Source organism: Anser cygnoides, chromosome 26 (genome assembly GCF_040182565.1).
Source record: "Anser cygnoides isolate HZ-2024a breed goose chromosome 26, Taihu_goose_T2T_genome, whole genome shotgun sequence".
Classification (NCBI taxonomy): domain Eukaryota; kingdom Metazoa; phylum Chordata; class Aves; order Anseriformes; family Anatidae; genus Anser; species Anser cygnoides.
Genome location: NC_089898.1, coordinates 1,014,141 through 1,033,715, shown reverse-complemented (window position 1 = coordinate 1,033,715; position 19,575 = coordinate 1,014,141). Strand labels below are relative to the sequence as shown.

Genomic DNA, 19,575 nt, shown 5'->3' with positions numbered 1-19,575 from the left:
CCCGGGCTGCTCATTTTTAGGGCCAGGTGCCCCAGAAGAGCCAGGCAGCCGCTCGCTGGGGGCTCACCGCTTAGGGAAACCACCAAAACAAGCGGGCGGCACCATGCTGCCTTGCCCGGCCCCACGGACACACGCACAGCCTCATGCGATGTTGTTCTGGTCTCGGCCCTGAGTTATTAATAATAATAACTGTAAAATTTTGTTACCCGCGACACGCAGATGGAGGTAGGCAGATAAAGGCCTGTGAGCTGCACAACCTGCTGCTGGGGAGAGATGGCTATCTAAATAAGTTTTTTTTTTTTTAAACCCAAGATAATAGTGATAATGCAAATAATACTAATACTAATAATACCTCTTTTTAGGCTGCTTCAAGATCCAGATCTTATCCTAAACAAGAAAATAATTCTGAGCCCCAGAGAATGCATTGAAAATTAATATTGATTATTAGGAATAATAGTCCTACTAGGAATGGCACTGCAGTGTCTAGGGAAAGGATTCCTCCAGGGCCAAGTAATGATCACAATCATATTTAGTACCTGCACTGCATTTTCTATCCTCAAAGCAGATTAACCTCTTCTGTACCAGCTTCATTATCTGGTGACGGGTTCGCGTGCCTGGGAGCAAGCAGCTGTGCCACTGAGCTTGTCTGGAAACCCTCTGTGATGTTGCACAGCCTCCCCAGGCAGGATCCGGCCCCGGCCCTGCAATGCTCCAGCCCAGGTCCCGGGACCCGGCCACCGGCCCGGCCCCCAGCGGCTCTCCCTGCGCCAGGTTCTGCAGGAGACCACACAATGTGCCTGACATGCCATTTAATACAACACAATGAAATATTGAAAAGGCTTTCAAAACTCAACATGTTGAGGCAGAAATCTATGGAAGATGTTTAATACTAATTCTATTAGGCATCTGAGTTAATGAATCACAACTGTAAGAAATCATGATAATCCAGAAGGCATTAGTGACAGATTAGCTTCAAAGCTACCATAAAAGTGCCATAATGCTTACCTAGCGGCATGATTAATACCAGCAATACATAATGGCATTATGAGGAATGGAGCAGCGCGGCGGCGGCTTGACAGCCCCTTTGCTCTGTCCATAGCCCCGGGAGCACAGCACCGAAACGCAGCCCTGGTCGTGCCACCTCCGGGGACCTTCTGCAGGCATCACAGCCCTTGGTGGAATTTGCTCGAGGAGTGCGCCCATGGGTGCTGCCGACAACCTGTCCGCACCCCCCCCCGTCACAGTGACAGCCAGAACTGCGCTCCCGGTGCTGCTCCGACCGGGGTCTGCCACCCTAAATCGGGGACCCGATGGGGGGAAAGTGGTGTCAAGGAATTTTTCCTGCTGGTGCTAAAAAGCACGGGGGGGATCCCTCCTGCCCGGCCGCGGGGCGGGACGCACGGCGCGACCCCGGTGCAGCTGCAGGCGGAGGCACCCCCGGGAGCAGGGCAGGGACGTGGGTGCGGGAGCGCTTTCTGAGATTGGATTCAGCAGATCCTCCTGCCGCCTCTTCAGCAAGCAGATACGGAGCCAGGGCTCCTCTTTCCAAGCCCGGAGCCACCCTGAGGGCAGTGTTAGGAGCACCGGGCTCAGGGCTGCTCACGGGGCTCGGGCCGAGTGGTGCCCCCTGCGCCCGGGCACTGCCAGGCGCCGGGTCCTGCGTGGCAGCAGAAGCGAAAGAGGAACAAGTTGCTATTGAATGAAACTAGACGGCTCATTATGGCTTTTCAGGATTGTTTTTCTACATCTTTATTGCTCAGGTTTGCTTAATTCTAGAGTGGATGCCTGCCAAATTGTCTATCAAATTACCTACTGGCAAGTAAACCAAGATTAGTTCACTTGAGTGCGGCCTTCTTATATTTGACATATAGCCAAGCAAAATATGGGTTTAATCAAGGGATAAATTGGACATGATGTTTCAGTGAAAGATAGCAGGGTACTATCTGTTCAGCGGAAACAGGCGAAGACACAACCCGAGGCAGGGAGCAGGGGAGGCTTGGCCCGTTCGGCTCCCCCAGGCTCCGCTTGCTCCGAGGCTGCGCGAGCAGCTTGGGCACATGGAGAAACTCGGCCCTTGCCCGGCAAAGTGCCCAGCCGTGTCCCAACGCTTCCTTGACACAGCTGGCGTCACCCAGTGACCCTGCTCAGCCTCCCCAGACGCTTCCTGCCCAACGTCGTGCACGCTCCCAGGAGTCTCATGATGTTACGTCAGCCTCAGCCCTTTCCGTGGTGTCCCGCACAGATCCATTTCCCTGCAAAAAAAGAAAAAATAAAAAATGATGCCCTAGAAGAAAACAGCTCCAGGAGCAAAAGCTGCTGCTGGCACAGTGCTCGCTGACGGCAGCAGTGCTAGGTGGGGCTGGTCCTGGGGGGTCCTGCCTCTCCTGCAAGATGCAGTACTTCTATACTTGAAAAGAGTTTGTTTTTTTTTTTAACTCCTCCTGCTGTTTTCCCCACTGCAAATGTCTGCAGGTGGCTGGGGGCAGGTCCCTGCCATGCCGCAGCCTCCCCCTGCTTCCCCGGCTCGTCCCTCACCTCGTGCGCGGGGCCGGCAGCTCACCAGGGCTCCCCTCAAAGCCCCTTTGTGCAGCGCCCAGGACACAGGAGCAGGGAGCTTGCTTTGGAGAAGAAAGCAGCGCCTTGTTCCAGAGGTCCTCTGCGGGCGATATTTGCAGTTGCCCGCAGCTCCTGACTCGGAGGAGCACGCTGGGCTTTGATTTCCGCAGCAGTCCCGGCTCCGGAGATGCTATTGCCACTCCTGTGACACGTGGTGTCGCGTTCAATCCCCAGCCCCTGGCATCGTGGGAATGTGGGAGACTTCCCTTCTTCTTCTTCTCCCCCCTCTTTAATTTTAAGCGGTTTCCAACGCTCATTCAGGCAAGCTCAAAAATTTGATTCCTGAAGGCTAAAAACTGGAAGGTAAATAAAAATAACCCCAAAGTTAATTATATACTTAACAAGTCATGATTTTTTTAAGCCTGTCTCGTTCCTTGTGGGGGTCTGACTCATGATTCTGAGCACTTGCAGTTGGCAATAATGCCTTACTATAATTTGAATTAAACCACTTGTAGCACTGCTCTGTTCTCTAATTTCATTTAGGCCCAGTGGGTGTCCTGTCTTCCTGGAATTTGTTGGCTATCTAATGAGAAGCAGCCCGGCAAACAAAGTTAATGGATAAAGTCAGGCATCTCTTGGGGGGGTGAGAAAGGGATGGAGGGGTGTGGGGAGGTGGTGGGGAGGAGCACGGGGAGAAGCCCACGCTGGGACCCGAGGGATGGAGAGAGATGAGAGGGATGTGGAGGGATGGGGAGGATGGAGCGGGATGGGGAGGGAGCCGGGAGCTGTGGCCGTAGGGATGATTTATGCAGGCTCCTTGTGCACCAGGTATGGTTTTGTGGCCATTCAGGACATCCCTGCAGCCACCCCCTATCCCAAGAGCCACCCCCTGTCCCCAGAGCCACCCCCTGTCCCCAGAGCCACCCCCGTCCCCGCAGCTGCTCCCAGCAGCAACCTCTTGACCCGGCGCTGAACTCGGGCTGAGCCTGGAGCTCACCCCGGGGCCGCAGAGGTGTGTTTGATCCTCCCCATCTGCCCCGACTTTCCCTATGAAAGGGGACGTTGCTCCCCCGGGCTGGTCCCCGCTGGGTGCCGGTGATGGTGCTGAGCATCGCCCGCTCCATGCATCTCGCTGCGGGGACGGGCTGCAGCCTCCACCCTGCCGGGCGCACAGCCTGGCGAAGGAACGGCTCCTCTTCTGCCAAAAAAATTAAAAAAAAAAAAAAATGGGGGGGTATTTTCAATGGCCTCCTCTGTCTGCAGGGACGTGCGGTTTCCCGCGGCGCTCTCCAGGAGAGCCGTTTCCACCAAACCTTTGCCAACAGGTCTCCCTGGCGGGATCGTGTCCGTCCGGGGCCGTCGGCTCGTGGCTGCTGGTGCTGCCCATGCTCGCCGTCCTGCGGGGCTTCTGCTGCCCGTGGACCCCTCCTGGCCCACGCCACAGGCAGGGGAGGCTCGGGGCAGGAGCCGGGAGCCCCAGCAGCACGGCTCAGCCGCAGCCCGGCATGGCACGGGGCTGCGCTCACCTGGGGGAAAAGGGATGCAAGAATAATACGAGGAAAAAAAAAAAAAGAAGAAAAAAAAGTAGGGAAAATGGCTTATATATATATATATAAAGAGCAGGGAAAAAATAAAAAGACTTCCAAAGTTGTACGAGTTGCTGAGTTGAATTATGGGGGCTGGGGTCGAATGATTAACAACCCTCCTGCATTTCTGCATCACAGTCATTACTCACTCCAAACCTGAGGCTTCTCAGTTACATACCCCGGCACAGGCCGACCATTTTTTCCATTGACTGAAAACACATTCTGACTGAAAACAAACTTTCGATCCCCAAGGCTTGGCACGCCTCGGGTCCTTCACCATATTTAATCAACGGGAAGCTAAACACTTTCAATCTGTGATGGCTCATTTGGAGAGGGAGCTTTGGGCCCTCGGTAGGTGCCAGATATAATAACTCTCCCCTTTTCTTTTCTGAGGCCTACTTTTATAATTTTGCTATTTTTCAATGTCAGACCCATCTTTTGAAGAAATTTTATTGGATTTCCTGCTAGACTTCAGCAAGAATTTTTCTTTCTTTGGCAGAAATATCAAGCAGAACAGGGGAAAAACTCAATCATAATCTTGGAACGAGGATTATTATTAGTTAGGATTTCTTTGTCTGTTTGCACAAACACATTATTTAAGAGGCCCGTGGGTCAGCGGGCCCCAGCTCTCGCAGCACGGGTCCACAAGGTGCCGCAGTGCCAGCCTGGTGGGGCTCGGCACGGGGCGCTGGGGGCTCCTGTCCCCTTGCTGCGACGCTTCCAGCATCCCTCCAAGGTTTCAGAAATCTTTGCAAAATCCTTCAGGAGGAGGAGAGGAAGGGAGCGCTCCGCCAGCGCTCAGCGGGGCTCTCGGGAAGGCACCGGGGGGGGCCTCGGAGCAGGGTCCTTTGGGAGCTCCCCTGGGGAGACCAGCACGGGCTGAAGGAAGCGCAGGGGATCCCAGACGCTTCTTCCTCTTTGTTTTGCTCTCCTTTTGCAAAAGCCTTTTGTCCCTGCTGCTTTCTGCTGCAGTGCCCTGTCCATCGCCACACTTACGCCAAGCCTCAGGGATCCTGGAAGGCAGGAGAGCCTCGAAACCCAGCCTAGGGCTGGGGTAGGGAACGGGCAGAGGTTTTGGCACCACGTGGCCTGGCTCAGAAAAGTACAAAAAGCCCAGTCCAGGGTTCAGCTCCTGCCTCTGCTCCCGCATCTCCCCGGCCGAGCCCAAGGAAAGCAGGAGCAGAGCTGCGGCCCCGCGCGCAGAGCAGGGTTTGCTGTCTCAAGGTTTTTCAGGGGCTCTCCAGGCTTTCTGTCTTTTTTCTTTCAGTGTTTGAGGTTAAGAAGTATGCAACAGTATTCAATAAATCGCTTGGCATGGCGTATGACAAAACAAGAAAATGTAATTCAGATTAAAGTCACCCTCTGGCTAAAATGATAGTTTATTAAATAAACTGCAGCGCTGCCAATCAACTCTGCTGGCAAGCAATCCTTTGACATTAATCTTTTTTGATGTGATTTAGGGTACACCTGGGCCTTTGTAGAGTATCTCCCATAATTTCTTTCCCATCTCTCTGGATCAAGCTGCTGTGCTTGGCTCCGTTGACAAATTCCCCAAGTAATCCCTCAAAAGATTGGAGAAATGCTCCAAACGCTCCATTAAATTTATTTTCCGTGCTTTAAGAGCCCCAAAACTATGTCCAATAAATAAGTGTTCACCGTGATTTATTGAAATGCTGCTCTGATTTAAAGTTGTAGGAGGGGGAAATATGTCCCCCCGGGGACGGGAGGGGCGGCCCCGCCAGCGAGCCCAGCTGTGCCGCGGCCGCGGGAGGGGGGGGGACCGGCCCCCAAATTGGGGCGACCGTGCCCGCGCCCCGCTTCCAGAGCCCGGCACAAAAGGTCCCTGACAAATTTATTGCGGTTGTAGTTATTGGGGGAACCATCAAAAGAGTAATTCTGGCCCTTGTTTTTGCGCAGACCTTTTGATAAATATGATACTTAGAAATATGCCTCCCACAAGACAGGAAAGCCATAGAGTTAAAATGAAGTAATCTGTCAGTAAACTTGCCGGAATCAAAGCCAAAATGAAACCTGTAAAAGTAAAAGGAGAGGGGAAAAAGACAGCCCGTGCTCCAAAGCGCTTTAGCCAAACCGGGGAGGAGGCAGATTCGGGGCTGTCCTTCCCACAGATATTTTCGTCTGCGGGGCTGCAGGCGACGGCCGATCCTCAAAGGGCCTCTGTTCACGTCCGCCCCGGCGCGGGCCCTGCTCCTGCACCGAGGGCTGACCCGTGCCACCGGTCCCCGTCCTCCCCGGGCACGGCCGCGGGGCTCCCACCACCTTCGCGCCGCACCTTTTGCGTAAGGTCTGCTGGGATTTTTCCCTCGCTGCACAGCTTGCACGGTCTTGGGAAAGCGCACCCTGCAGCGCGCCCTGGAATGCTCCGCGTGCAGCGGGCGGAGGTTTTCCTCTTCCCCTCCGCGCGATCTGCCCCAGCCTCGGTGTTCCTGCGGGCCCTGGCGCTCACGCCTGCTCCGTGCGTGCTCCCCACGCAGCCCCAGCGCGCCTGCCGCTGGCCCCAGGGGGACCCTGTGCCGAATATTTCAGGTTTTCCGTGGCCTGGCATTTCAGCTGACCCAAAGCAGGGCGCGGTGGTGCGGTGCTGCAGTCGCTTCCCATTAGGTTTCCCTCCCAGACTGGAGCAAACACGATAAAAATTAAAACCTCGTGCAAAATGCAGACCTGCCGGTTTTACCAAGGGCAGGCATCCCGGGCTCTGCTCTGACCCTACGGCTCCCGCGGCCCTTCCAAAACCGGGTTAGAAATTGCCTGCCCCAAAATGCAGCCCAAAGAAGGGCTGAAGGGGGTCCTGGCTGGGGTCCCCGTGCCTCGCTGCCCTCAGGTGGGGAGGAGGAAAATCCACGCTGGGAAGAAAGCCTGGGGAGCAGAGGGGCCGGGGCCAGATCCTGCTCCAGTGCGTTGTTCCTGCTGGCCTGGACGCAGTTGAAAGCGAGGTGTGTTGCACCACCTGTGTTTACACTGCGCAATCTGCAGTTTACTGTAATAAAATCATTTAATACAGTCATAATTTTTTTGGCAAGGGCTGCGCTCGCGGTGAGTGATACGGAACGCAGCCGCCTGACAGCAGCCTGATGGGAGCGATAACTCCGCGGCGAGGCTGCAGCGAGCAGGAAGCAACACGAAAATCCCGTCGGAGGCTCGCTCTCGGTGTCTGCGGCGTGGCCGCCGCCCGCATGCCCACGGCCTCAGATCCGTGGCCAAGCTCTGCCAGCACCCAGGAGCTCACTGCAATACCTGGGGTGCTCTCGCCGGGCGGCAAACCCTACAAAAAGCCCCCGCAGCCCTGGTGCAGGGAGCAGCAAGCAAGGAAAAAGGAGCCAGCGCTCCTGGGGTGCTCTGCTGAGCTCGGGGACACCCATGCCCAAGCAGCGGTGTCATGGCACAAGGGACGGAGCCCCGTGGGGAGGCTCCAGTTTTCGGCCAGATGGAGGACTCTCTCCATGAAGTCACTTCAGAAGTAGAAGTGCATAAAAGAGCCCGGCGTGCCGCCCAAAAGCCCTTTGTCACGCTCCCCGTCGGAGCTGGGGAAGGGCCCCCTGCTGCCAGGGGTGCTGTGGGAGCAGAGGGACGGGGCTGGGGGTGCTCTGCGGGGCTGCATCAGGCCCCGAGGTGGGGAGAGGAGAAGGCCGGCAGTCAGGGAGAGCAAGGAAAAGGGGGAAAAGGGAAGGAGAGCCGCGGCATGCGTGTGTGTGACTGTTAAGAGAAACAGGATTCATGGTAATTTCCTGCCAGATGCCTGAACTTCTCCAGCATGCAGACATTTCACATGCAAAATATCAAAGCGTTCCCAATAACAAATGTACTTCCTGCAGCTTCTCAGATCTGCCTCCGTGCCAGCAAGGGAGCGCGGGGACGCCGGGAAGGGGAGCGCTGCTGCTGCTGCTGCCGCCAGCCCGCGGCCGTGGTGCTGGGGGTGCTGAGCACCGACCATGCAGGGGCAGGGATTTGGGTCCTACGGCCCCACTTTGCTCCATGGCAAAATGTGACCCTCGGGTTTGGGAAGCAGCCCCCGCGCCTCCGCGCGTGCTTTTAAGCGTATTGGTTCTGACAGCTCGAATTAATCCGTCAGGTTGTGTGATCCGTATTGGCGGCGGGCCTTTTGACCCTATCAGCACTGTGCTTCCCCGGCTGAACGTCTCCGGGCTTCAAATTGATTCCGAGTTTTATAAACATCCTGACGGCGGGGCTGGGAAGGCAGAAAGGAGGAAAAAGCTCTCACCAGCGCGGAGCTGCTGGGCTGCCCACGAAGCGGCGCGGGGATGGCGACGGGGACAGGGCGAGCGTGGTCCCGCTGCGGGAAGCCCCCCGCTTGCAGGGACACCCCCTTTGGGGCAGCCAGGAGGGGCTTGCAGCGTGCCCCCTGCCCGCCCCGGGCTGCGGTCGCTGCTCAGAAGCGGTGCTCAGCGGCAGGAGCAGCCCCGCGGCAGCACCAGGACGCGGCGATGCACGGCCCCAAGCAGAGCAGCCCTGCCGGATGGCCACGGTGCTCAAAGCCACATCACAACCCAAAACGTCCTCTCTGTTCCCGCTCCTTTTTTTTTTTTTTCAAATGAGAAACGCCTCTCAGCTGTTTCTGCGATTTTCCTTGTGATTCTTTTTGATGCCGTACAGAGCCGGTTCGTAATCGCAGCACAGACACGATCCCCCCACCTGAGAGTTTGACTCGATGCTGGTTTTCAAGCTCTTTCCGAACGCCTCGCTCGGAGGGAAGTGGCAAAGTTCGTTTGATTTAACATTTTTAGCATGTTTTAAGACCTGCGAGATGATCCCAGAGCTCTCCGAGTGGTCACGAGCCCCTGCCAGGTAGCGCTGTAAGTCACTCCTCACATTCTTTACAAGGTATTTTTAACCTTGCAGCAAATCTCTCCCTCAGCCCCATTCGTGTCTCTTGGTGCTAACAAACGCGTGAGCCTTGCAGGCTGAGAGTTACTTTGCATGTGAGAAACTCATGCAAAAGGCCCAAATAATCATAAATCGATATCAACCGTACATTGCTTATTATTTTCTATTCATTCTCTATTGGCCTAAGAAGTTAATATTGACTCAGCCAGAACAAAATGCCAATAACCGCAGACCTTGAAGGTCGGGGAGGACTGATAGCGAGTGAAGATCCCCTCTGAAGGCTTTGTGGTGGTTTCTTTCTTCAGGAGAGGTCGCAGCCGCTTTGGGAAACCTCTCCGCAACGGTTTGGGAGCAAGGCGAGCCCCGGGAGGAGCAAACCCCCAGGATTTTGCATCCGAAGGCTTTGAGCCAGCTTGGGCATCTCGGTGCTCTCCCTGCTGAGCCTTTGCTCCGGCTCCCGGTGCCCAGCCGAGCAGGATGTGCGCTGCCGAGGCAGGACCATGCCTGGAGCAGTGAGAGGGGCAGGGGGACCGGTCCTCGGGGACCTTGGTGCCGCTTCCAGAGCCCGCCCGCGCCCCGTCACGTCTGTCACTTCCCATTAGAGCCCGCCGGCCGCGTAATGCGACTTGACTGATGTAATTGGGGCTGACACAGCGGCAGAAAGGATCTCCAGAAACTGTACACCGCGCGGTTTCCTACAGCCCGCGCCCTCCAGCTCTTGGCTGGAAGCTGCTCTCGGAGGCAGTGCCCAGCCTGGAGCACACGAAAATTGGGGCTGAGGAGCTGCAGAGCCACAGCGTGCCCTGCCAGCGCCAGCTCCAGGGGCAGGAACCGCGTTCCAACCTCTGGCTTCAAGCGAGCGTAAAGCGGAGGCAGTGACCTGGGGCAATCTGGTGAGCAAGCCCCGCTCGTGCCCATCGCTCACCCACTGCTCCAGGAACATCACACGGGGCTGGGGCAGACCCCGGACACCTCCGACATGGCTTCAGGAGGGGTTTGCTGGGATGAGAAATAAGGTGCTGGGCTCTGGGCTGGGCGTCACACGCACGAGCTGGCAAGGAGCAGGGGGAGAGCTGCGAAAGCCTCACGGAGCTCCCGGCCCGACGCAGGCACAGCCGGTGCAGGCTGTGGGGATGGAGCTGAGGGCAGCAGGAGGCAGAAACAAGGGGCCTGGAGGCGCCCAAAGGTTTCTGCTGCCTGGCAAAGGGCAGCCACTGAGGTCCGACCACTCCTCGCTGCGCTGCCGTCAGACTTGTGCAACTGCACTCAGCCATAACACACCCCGGCACCTGAAGGCCCACATAAAACAACGCCGGAGAAGTCACCGTAAGGAAATTCCCCCCTGGGTGGGGAACCACAAGTCAAAGTCGCCTTCCCCATCTCCACCCCGGTGGAGGGAGGTGGCTGGTGCAGGGATGCGCAAGGATGAGGATGTCTCAAGGATGCAGAGGGCTCGCGTGTCCCTCGGCACAACGGGCGCCCAGGGGCAAAGGGCTGTGCCCGAGAGCCCTGACAGCAGCAGGGGGGCACCTGGGGCAGCGCTGCCACCAAAGCCCCGATCCTTGGGGATCGGTTTATTTGGTGTGCTCGTTGGTTTATGTGCAGAAAATACCTTCTCACTGCAAGTGTCGAACGTAACCAGCGAGCACATCCGGCACTTTGGGGAGATCAATATCGCTACGGTGGTAAATATCCCAGGAAATCGATGGGGGATGTAAGAGGTATTTTGCCCGTTTTCACTTTTAACATCTCTTTGTGCTAAAAATGCTATTTTAATAAATGAAAATGGGAAGATTCACTTCTGGGCCTTGGGGGTTTCTCTGGGGGGGGGGGCGGTTCCCATCCACACCCCGCTCCCTGAGCTCTCTGAGCACCAACCCTCCGGGGGTCCCATCTCTGGCACCGGGGTCCCATCGCTGCTTCCCCAGCTCCGCAGGTGCTGGGTGGATGCGATCCTCCCCGTGCACAGCCTCGGCATTGCCAAACCCCTCCTAATCCCTCGGAGCAGGCATTGCAGACGTGTGGGTGTGGGGCACGGGGGGGGGCTGTTCTCCCCGCACACCCCGGGCTTTCCTTCCCAGCAGGTACGGACCCCGGGCACGGGCCCTGACCACAACGCACGTTTCGTTGTGTTGAGAGCATCAGTGCTCCCAGAAAGACTGAAGAAAGCCACTCGCTGCACCTTCGGTAGCTATGGAAATTGAATCTTAACCTACAAGTAATTGCTGCGCAATAGTCACTTGTTAATTACAACACAAAGCCTCTCACCACACGGGATGGATTTACGGCTGAAATTCCCTGATCGACATTCGCGGCAGAGCCAGAAAGAAACGTGTGAGGTAGCGGGGACTTTCTGGGCTTTGTTTCGGGGTTGGGTTTGTTTGTTTGTTTTTTTGCAGCGGTTATTTCTCTCTTTCTGATCCTGACTGACCTTGCAGTTTGTGGAAGGGAAACAGGAAGGCTTAACTCCGGAGGAGCCTTTCCCAACGGGGTCGGGGCGGTGCTGGCCACGGGGGCTTTGGCAACTGGGACACCAGTTCCCTGCGGGGCAAGGAGCAGCTGAAATCCCCTTGCAGCACGCTAAATCTCCCCTTATTGCCCAAGAAGACAAAGCCCTGGCAGAGCAGCCGGGCTGAGGCAGGTCCCGGCCGTCCCCAGGCACAGCACGAGGGTGCAGCCGGCGTCACCCTGCTCGCTGCGGGACCGACACGGCACCGAGGGCTGTGGAGCCGGTGTGGGCTTAGGGGCACCCAGCCCGCTGCCACCTCCCCAGGGGGTTTCCCCCTGTCCTGGCCCAGCGCTGGAGCAGAGGAGCCGCACGAGCCAGCGCGGCAGCTGCTGCTTGCCCGGCTAACGGCCGGCTACGAGGCGGTTCCCAACATTTCGGCTCTTAGAAAGTGACCTGAGAAGGTTTATTTGGGCAGCTGGGTGCTGTTTGGGCTGGGGTTGGGGAGATAGGGGAAGAGGTCGGGGCGTGAGGCAGAGCCTCGTGCAGCAGCGTGCCCGGAAAGGGGCAGGGAGCTGCGGGGAGCCCCGGGGGCCGCCGGCGTCCCGCACTGCCCACGGCTAACCTCCTCTGCCTAGGCAGCTCCTCACCGAGGTGTGGATCTGCCTCCGTCTCCACGCTCACGGGGCAGCTCCGGGAGTTTTAATTAGAAGTTTGGCACAGCAGGCACAGTTACGACACGGGAATGCTTCGTGCAGGCCATCACCCCATCCACGTCAGTGATAGCGTGGCTGCCCTGGGATCAGACATCCTGCTCTCGGACACCTCCAGCACATGAGTTTTCCCAGCTCTGGCTGATGTTACAGCTGCTTTCGAGGTGCTCGGTGATGGGGACCGGGTCGGAGGCGGCCCCGAGGCACCAAAGCTCCCCGAACAGCATCCCTCCGATGCAGCGGCTCCGCTCCCATCCCCGTGGAGCCAGCGACAGCTGGCACGACACCTTTCATGTCTCGCTAAGAGCAGAGTGGAAGTCAGCACGCTGATAATTACAAGGCAGCGCATCTCCGTGCCCTGTGACTAAGGCAATATGTAGAGCAAAGGTAGGAACAAACCACCAGAAGAGCAAATAAATAAAGAAGGCAGCCTTAATAATGGGGTAATTACCTACCTTAAGTACACAATCATCTAGCATTTTGCTAAACTTTATGACACATGATGACAAGTTAATAAATGAGATGTCTTACCAGCAGTAAAACAGCTGTTACCAGCCACCTCGTATGTCTGGGTAGCCCAGAGCGAAAAAAAAACCACCAAGCCAAATGAAAAGAAACTGGTTATTTCTGTTTGTCGAAATAGCCCGTGTAATAAATCACTATTAATGATGCTGTCATTTATCAAAGGGAAAGCTCTTGTTGCAAAAGCCTTTGAAGTCATGGCACCTATAATTTCCTACCTATAAAAAGGTACCTTTGTGCATGTGTCATACCTGGAGCCGACGGCAGGTACCGGGAGTTCATCGCTGCCCAGCGCCGCCTCCCGAGCACAGCACCGCTGAGGCAGGGGAGCTGCTCCCCGTGTAACCGGGAGGCTCCGTCGCTGCTGCCAGAGACCCCACAAGAACGGGGATCAGCGGGATGGGAGCTGTGCTCGTGCCTGGAGAAAGGCAGACCCCAAGGCAGGTGCGCGAGGCAGAGCTGCGCTGCGTTGTGACAGCCCCAGGCTGCCCACGCTGCCCCAGGTCCGTCAGAGACCGATTGAAAGGTGGATTCCCTCTCCTCCCTGCACCTAATAGCTCCTTCATCCAAGGATAGTTGGGTGGTGAATCCGTGATAATTAGCAGGGATCTACAGTGGTTAAAATGACCGAGGTGACATTCGCAGAGCCGGGACCAGCCAGCACGGGGCTGAGCCAGCCAAGCCCCCGCGTGCCCGGCGCATGGCCACGTCCCCAGCCCCACGCCGGCCCACCTGCGGGTGGGATGGAGCAGAGGAGGACGAGGCAGCCTCCTCCTGCCCTGCAGACCCAGGGACCGACAGCGCCTGGCCGGGGCTGTGCAGGCTGCGACGGGCGCTTGTCTCTGCCCTCCACCACCCTCGGGCCACCAGCGCCCCGGGGACAGGGCTGCGCAGCACCGCGGCTCCGGCTTGTCCCTGGCCATAATCCCTGCAGCACATCGTAAAAGAGCAATAAAGGCCTAAATAAAGGGCCACAGATGCAAAGGGGAGGCATTTGCTCCCCAGAGCATCCATCTATTTAGGAGGAATGTGTTTTTTCTTTTCCAGAGACCTAAGGAGGGTTTCTTTTTTTTTTTTTCCCCTTCTTGATTATTAACTAAGGCAGCTCCTATGTAGCTTTGTCATTTTTCCCCTGCTGAAGACACTTTTTCTTTTCTTCTCATCTGAGCGGCAGGCACCTCACCCGCCTCATAAGCATCTGCTACAAGAAGTCTTCACCTGTCACCTCTTCCCAAGTGACTTGAGAAAACAGGATAGAAAAGCTATAAATAATTAAGACCCATCCGACACCGGTGCAGCGACTAAATATCAGAACTGCCTGAGCATCACGAACACTGCCTTGATAGCCAAGAGGAAAGCTAACCTACTTCTGGAGGAGGATGTCAAGAGAGACAGGACCACGTGCTAACAGCGTGGCCAAGTGCGTTTCAGCCCCTGTCGAGGACTCCTGGCCAGGGAATAACCCGTCCGTGTGAGTGCAGCGTGGCACGCCGGGCCAAGGGCTTGCAGCATCCCAAAAGACGTGGGTGAACACCCCGAAAGAGCAAATGGGCTGCAACGCCCAGGGCACGCTGCCTGCGCCTACCCCTTGCATTGCTGGAAGACAGGAGCCTCTCGCATTGCTATCGCTTCTCCCTATTAACATGCATGGCTTACTGATCAAATCCTACAGCTGCCTCAGAGCTTGTAAGAAGTTAACATCAAAGCCACGGGAGGGAGGGAATGGCAAGTGCTGGAGAGAGATGTCACATTAGTGTCTGGCTCTCCGAGAGCTTCTGCATTTCAAACCTTGTTCGTCAAGGCTTCAACTCCATCGCCCTGCTTCGTGGGGAAGGGGAACGTGCCGCCCGCGCCCGCACGCACCAGGGGCTCACCCCCAGGGGAGAGGCTGCAGGGGCCAGGGCAGCCCCAGGACGGTGCAGGGCAGAGCTGCAGCCCCGAGGCTCAGCTGGGGCCCTTGGGTGCTGCTGCTGCTGCTCCAGCTGCCTTGGTCGCTGGTGCCATATGAGGGAGAAATCAGGCGAAGCCCCCTATGGTTGGCCCAGACCTGCTGGCTGCGTCGAAGGCTGCAAATCCGGCTGCTGTCAGGGCTCGGCTCCGGCTGCTGAGGGTAGATGGAAACTTCCCCTTTGGGCTCTTCTGTAATTGTTCATCAGGGCGTCAGTTCAGCAGAGCATGATTAAATTCCCAAGTGAGCAACCAGGAAGATAATTAACTTTTGGAACAACTTACCTGTGAGACAGAGTATCCATCACTCAAGGTCTTCACGGAGCAGCCGATCCCCAGCCGCAAGCAGCGCTCCCGTTCCTGGAGGTGACCCCGCAGCCCAACTGGTGGGAAATATCCTCCTGGGAGCACAAAATGCTGATTTACCCGAATCTAAATGATCTGAGGGAATACTCCTGGCTCCAGTTTGCAACAAAAGCTAGGCAAGCTGCATATCGCGCTGTCAGCCTGCTCAGGCCTGGGGACAACGGGGTCACCCCGAGCCATGCGCCCGGGCACGCTCCAGCACCCAAAACCAGCTGGGGAGCAGCACCGCGGCTCTTCCACCACACACACTTTTTGCAGAGCCTTCTCCACCCACGCACGCACACACCTGATTTTTTTCAACTTTGATTAAGCCCCGGCTGGGGATGAAATAAGGGGGATTTTTGCCAGCCCTGTGGCTGGGGCAGGGGGAGCCCTGCTAAGGTCTGGTGCAAAGCCCAGCACTGGTGGGGGGGCTGGGATGCAGAAGGGACACCCCCAGCCCAGGGAGCTGCTTTTATTTGGAGTCTGCAGCACAGTCCCCAGGAGATTTATGACCTGAGCGCTTTGATGTGGGCCTCTGATAAGCATCAGGAATATTTTCGTTTCATGACAATGTCAGCCAGGGAGCGCTGAATGAAGGGGGTTTATGGGCAGCAATGTTTCCTGCAGCTATTGAGCCGGCTGCCACATTCCTAGGGAAGGCCAGCCATTAAAATAAAATCATAAACCCCCCTTTGGAAAGCTTTATAAACAGAAGGAAGCTTCTCCTTTAAGGGAGAGGATCGGGGAGTATTTCCATTTTAATCAGGGGCATCTCTGGAACAAGACCACAGCCAGGGCTGCGCAGAATTTGTCAGGGGATTAGCTCAGGAAAAGAGAGAGTGCAGGATTTTTCCCCTTCGCACTCACTCGGCTGTTATTCCAAATTAGGCTGTTCGTGTTCAGCTCGGAGGAGGGTAATGAAAACCAGAAGGGAGCCGCGGCGAGAGCCTGGCTGGGGGCAGGGGACGGGGACGGGGCAGCGGAGAAGTCCGGTCGTGCACAGGGCACCGGGTCCCTGGGCGGAGGGTGGGCAGCCCTGGTGCTGCAATGCAAGAGGTGCACGGTGCTGCACGGTGCTGCCCGGCATCGCACAGCACTGCGTGACTTTGCACAGTGCTGCACGACTTTGCACAGTGCTGAACGACATTGCACAGTGCCTCATGGCATCGCATGCTGCTGCACGACTTTGCATAGCGCTGCACAACTTTGCACAGCGCTGCACGACATCGCAGGGTGCTGCACAGCTTTGCACAGCACTGCACAATTTTGCACAGCGCTGCATGACTTTGCACAGCACTGCATGACTTTGCACAGCGCAGCACAACATCGCACTGTGCTGCATGATATTGCACAGTGCTGCACGACCTTGCACAGCATTGCACAGCTCTGCATGGCGCTGCACAGTGCCGCTGCACTGGGAGCAGCCCAGAAACCTCCAGCCTGCCCATGTAGGCAGCACGGTGGGCAGGGGGCCCTGCAGCACGCTCGCCGCTTGGGGACAGGGCTGCAGGAAAGCTGCCGTGGCCTGGCTTTCTCCCCGCGACAGCCTCTGCTCACTGTCAACTGCTTCCGCGTGATTTATTTGAGGTTTACACTCCAATCTGTAATGCAAAACCACCGAGCGCATTTCTTCCTCCTTGTAATTAAAGCCCCCAATGCTGAAGCACACACCTGGTATAAACAACTATAAAAAAATACATGTGCAGCGCCAGCACTGTTTTTAGGTGCTGGGAACACAGCCCAACACCGGGTGCCCATCCGAGAGGCGGGTGAGGACAGCTGCCCCAGCGCAAGGGGGGACGCAGCTGGATCAGGCCTCACACAGCCCCTGGATCTGAGGTGCAATTTTCCAGTGATATTTTGGTGTTCATTTTGGGGCAGGAAGAGGGGTCCTTTCCTCACCCGTCCCTTGCAGGCATCCCAGGGAGCTCTCCTCCTTGAAGCCTCCCATGGAAGGGCACAATTCCAGGGCTCAGATGGGGGTTTTATCAACAAATGATTAATGTCTGATGGGTCTAAACTTCCCAGTGGTTCAGAGATTTGTATGGCAATGGTTTTCCTGAACTTTATCTAAATACCATGGGATGAAGCCAGCGTGAACACTGAGGTGTGCCACGGTCTGGAGGTGGCGAGAGCCCCTCGCAGCCTGGGGAGCCTGGGCTCGCTCCCTGAGGAGTTTCATCTTCATCCTGATTTCCAGCCTAAATCTTCGGCATGGCCAATTTACCCCACTTGGGGTTGTTCCAACTCAGTCCTCTCGCTCCCAAAGCCCATCCCCTGCCCCGTGTCCTCCCGCCGTGGCCCCGTGGCAGCTCCTCTCGGCGGGGGCGTGCAGGGCAGCGGTGCCGGCAGCAGAGCGAAACGAGGCGGGACGCCCGTCCGGGGAAGCTTCCCGGCCTCCCCGTGCAAGCAGAAGGGCAGGACGAACAGGTTTGGTGGCTGGCAGGGAAAAGAAAAAGGGAACGTCTGCCCCTGGTGCATCACAAACCCCAGCCACCGCCGCTCCACCCGAGAAGCGGCGCTGCAGCAGGCGCCGGCGTCACCCGGCCGGGGGGCTGTGGGGCACCCCGCAGACCCGAGCGGGGTGCGGGGGGAGCGGGGCTTTCCCTCCCCGCACTGCACCAAGAGCAGACGCCCACCGGCCGCGCCGTCGTGGAAAACCAAGAACTCCAAGCAATTTTAAATGAACTTTCAAAATGATGAACAAAGAGCCCTTGTCCGTGTTATACAGCAAATAAATCACACCAAAATGATAGTTGTAATTCCCAAAAGTACACAGAGAATTGATTTTCCGATGACATTTATCATGATAAACCGGTGCAGCAGCATACAGGCACATCTTAAGTTGCAGCTGGTTGACTCCCTCCCATTTATCTCCCATCCCATCTTCGCCGGCCACATTTGCACAGTTGCACAAGTGATTATTGCTCCTAAGGACAACTGGGCTTGTTCAGCTCACCCTGCCGCAGCAGCTCCGGCTGGGTTTGGCTCGCGCTGACTCAAGCCTCAGCCCCACCAGACGTAGTTACAGGGCTAAGAAGTGTTTTAATCGCTTGCCAAGCGTGACGCCCGCGCCGGGCCGGGCTGTTCGGGCTTTGTTGGGAACACAGCACAGGGATGTGCTGGGCCCTGGACTCACAGAGCCCGGCGAGCGGGGGTGCCGGCACCTCCGGTGCTCCTTAGGATAACATTGCTTTCAATCCCCAATCAGATTTTTAAATTATATCTGTATCTGCCTGTGTATATATCTCCCTTTGTCAGAGCCTCGCCAGCCTCTCCTTCTCTCCTTTATTTGTCTTGCTGCTGTTGCAGCGAAAATGTATTGGCTTTGCAGTTAGTGATTACACGTCATCACATACCCAATTTATAACACCATACCCCAAAGAACAGATGTAATAAAGCCAGGCCAGGAAACAGCAATGTTATAAAACAGAGCAGTCAACTCAAAGGTCCTTGCATGTGTGCAGGAAAGAAAATATTACAGACACCGGTTTGGGGAGGGAGGAGGCTGCGGGGAGGAAGGGGGCTCGCGGCGTGCTGAGGACGAGGGATGTGGGCACGGGGGTCGCAGGGGAGGGGGACGCAGGGACTGGGGGCGTTTAGTGCAGAAATCACGGCCCCAAATCCGCAGCCTCCATGGAGGGTTGCAGTGGGGCTGGAGGGGCTGCGGTGGGGCTGGAGGGGCTGCGGTGGGGCTGGAGGGGCTGCAGTGGGGCTGGAGGGGCTGCAGTGGGGCTGGAGGGGCTGCAGCCCAATGGCCAGGGTGGGATGGGGGTGACGCCGCCTCCCCCCAGACCAAAATGGGGTTTCAGGTGCTGGATTTCCCCAGCCCTCATCCTGCACCGAGCCCACAGCCTCCGTCTCTCGGAGGGGAGGAAAGGCAGGGGCGGCGGGTATCTCCACATCTCCGATCCCCCACCTTCCCGTTCAGCCCCCAAAGCCACCGGCTATCAAAACCAGGAGCAGCTCTCCAAGAAGGCTTACCCCGAGCAAGAATTTATCTCCTTTTATTCATGATCCAGGAGCCAGGACATCATGCAGCGGGGCCGGCTAATCGCAGCCGGAGATAGGAGCGACCCCGAGCGAGGGCTGCGCGGGGCCGGCGCGCCGAGCACACGGCTGATAAGGCGGCTGCGGCAGGAGCGCCGAGCTCCTGACGTCTCATTATCAAAAACTTTTTGTTTAATAACCCAGGGTAATAAAATGCACCTCTGGAGGGCCTTGCCCAGATAAAGGAATGTAAATCAGCGATAAAGGCTTCTGGATTTCGCCGCCACAAAGAGCGCCAAGAGCCCCTCGTTCCCCTCGGGCTGGTGGGAGGGGGCCAGGAGCCCCCATGCCCTTGGTCCCCGTCCGTGGCCGGGGGTGGGCTGGGGGCTGCTGCGGGGAGAGAGGGGCGAGCCAGGACCAACAGCCTGGCCCTGGGCTGGGGCTGAGGCACAGAAACCCGCGCGATGCAAATTCGTGAGCTTAGGAAGCCGATCACTTTGAAAGGTCAAAACTCACATTCATAATCGGACTAAACAAAAAGCTAATTAGAGGCCTTTTGTGCGCCTAAATGAGGCTGGAGAATTCCCAGTGCTCCCAGGGGCCC

General features: G+C 56.9%; 1 long non-coding RNA gene across 1 annotated transcript; it reads right to left on the bottom strand.

Annotated features, from left to right (window-relative positions):
- Positions 1-1,674: 1,674 nt before the first annotated feature.
- On the bottom strand, positions 1,675-7,246 carry LOC106044396 (uncharacterized). Its single transcript, XR_007157992.2, has 5 exons — positions 6,436-7,246; positions 3,870-4,082; positions 3,554-3,754; positions 2,536-2,912; positions 1,675-2,252 (listed from the first exon to the last, which is right to left on the bottom strand). It is a non-coding gene; the product is annotated as an uncharacterized lncRNA (long non-coding RNA).
- Positions 7,247-19,575: the final 12,329 nt, after the last annotated feature.